Below are 2,500 nucleotides of genomic sequence, written 5' to 3' on the forward strand. Positions count from 1 at the left end.
GTAATTTGTTCAGTGGCTACTTTCCTCTTGGTAAGAGTAGAAGAGACTTTAACTTTGGTAATCAGCTCCTCTAGGAGAAACTCCAAAATCAAACCATTGTTCTCTAGTCTTGGGTAGTGCCGTAGCCTCTGTATCATAGTCTTCCACTGTCTCGGGTTGGAGTTCTCTTGCTTGAGGATACACTCAGGCACACTATTCTATCTATTTTTTCTTCCTTTTGTTTTGTTAAAGTATTTATAGTTTATATAGGAAATATATCTTTTAATGTTACTGTTCATAAAATATTTTATTTTTCTTGTTTTCCTTTCCTCACTGGGCTACTTTCCCTGTTAGAGCACCTGGGCTTATAGCATCCTGCTTTTCCAACTAGGGTTGTAGCTTAGTAAGTAATAATAATAATAATAATAATAATAATAATAATAATAATAATAATAATAATAATCACATATACTTATATGGAATGCATATAGATTTTGAGCAGATCGCAAAGATTCACGTTGTTACTATACGATTATATCAAATGTGTACAATTATGTAATATTACAAAATCACATACAATGTATACAACAAACAGCAACATATACAGACGTTTCTAGTCCACTGCAGGACAAAGGCCGCAGAATTGTCTGTTCATTTTGGGGTTTGGCCAGCGTTCATCACCACTCTGTCAAGTGCAGATTGATGATGGTGGGAGGTTTTTGTCAAATCGCTCACAGAAAGCCAACCTAGTATGGGTGCCCTAGGATAGTAGAAAGTGTACAATGTATACACCAGCATACATATGCAAATACTCATAACAAGGTCAATGAAGGTTTAAAGGCCGCTCATGAATGGCAGGGGCAAGAGACATTGACATTGCCTTATCCAGCAGGACAATACCCTAGAGACTGACCATATACACATGTGATCAGCGCCCAAGCTAGTACCAAGAAGGGCCAGGCAATGGCTGCTGATGACTCAGCTGATAAATCTTTAGGCTCCCCCCCCCCTCTCATCCTTAGCTTACAAGGCCGGTGAGGATGCAGCAACCAAAGGAACTAACGAGTTTGAGCGGGACTACCTCCCCAGTCTGGCGTTCACCAGTCAGGGACGCTACCACATTGGCCACCACGTAATGCATAACGCAAAACAAAGATAAAACGCACATACGCACAGAAGCGATACAGATAACAAGGACATAATTAAAGCACTCGCACCGAATACAGCAAAGTCTACACATATTCCCCGACGTAGAAGCACGTCTGAGGCGAAGTGATTTATCTGTCGGGTTGCAACCGCTCTGAATGAAACGCTACCACAGATGACCATACAAATGGCTCCCTCCCCTCTGGCATTGTGACTGCTGTACATCTTGCCAGGCGCATCTCACCTCCGGTAGTTATTGCCGCGAAACATTTTTGTTTACGTTTTGCGCCTGATGTGTGTGCGTGTGCGGGGGGGGGGGGGGGTCGTAATATTAACAGGAGATTTCGTGCTTTTTTGAGGAGTTTGCCTTCTGAAATTAGATAGTTTCCTTTCACTTAACAGGTTAGATTATTTTTGTTTACAAGTACATACATGGAATTTATGTTTTTAATTATATTATAGCAATTGCATTTCTGTCAAATTACCGTATATTGTGCTATTTCGTGTCTGTAGGTTGCCTTCATTTTCTTTATGAGCATTTAGTTTTTTTTTTTATAAATCATTTTGAAACTCTGTTCATCTTCCGTTTTCTGCCCTCTAAAATTAGCTAGTTTCCTTTCACTTGACAAATTTTATTATTTGATTTACGCTTTTTAATCATCTTATGGCATATGAATTTCAATCAAATTATCATATATTGTGCTATTTCGTGTCTGTAGGTTACCTTTTTGTACACACTTATTGTTCATTTCATATTTTTTTTATTACTATTCATAAATCTGTTCAACTTTCTTTTTCTGTATGGAAAGGGTTTATTGCGTGCTTATGACTATATATTTTCATAAAACTACTTTTTTATATATTTTTTTTTTTTTGCAATTTATAAGATTTTGAGCTGATGTAGTTTTTTATGAATATGCAAACCTATAAGAGGATTATTTAGTTTATATCAGATTATTTTACCTGCATAGGATCAAGGGATTTGCATCTCATGGTTATATATGCTAAGTAGGAGGAATTGGTAGCATCTTGTATATAAAAAAAGTAGAAAGTACTCATGCTCACGATCACTAGGCCCTGTGTCACGCCAAAAAAGAGCAACAGCTTACCCAGCTGGGAATAGGTAACATTAGCTAAAGATATCAGGAATAAAGGCGTTTTTTCTGGATGTCTTGTTTCTAATAAGATATGTTGGGAAACCAGAAGCCTGTAATTTTGTAGCGTCACCCTCTCCAGTTATATATAAGAACAAATAACAAATGCAGCTTTTTCTTTTCTACTGCAAGACAATGCCTGAGACATGTCAATTCAATCGGGGGTTTGGCCAGTTTTCATCACCTCACTGTATATATATATATATATATATATATATATA

Source organism: Palaemon carinicauda, chromosome 25 (genome assembly GCF_036898095.1).
Source record: "Palaemon carinicauda isolate YSFRI2023 chromosome 25, ASM3689809v2, whole genome shotgun sequence".
Lineage (NCBI taxonomy): Eukaryota > Metazoa > Arthropoda > Malacostraca > Decapoda > Palaemonidae > Palaemon > Palaemon carinicauda.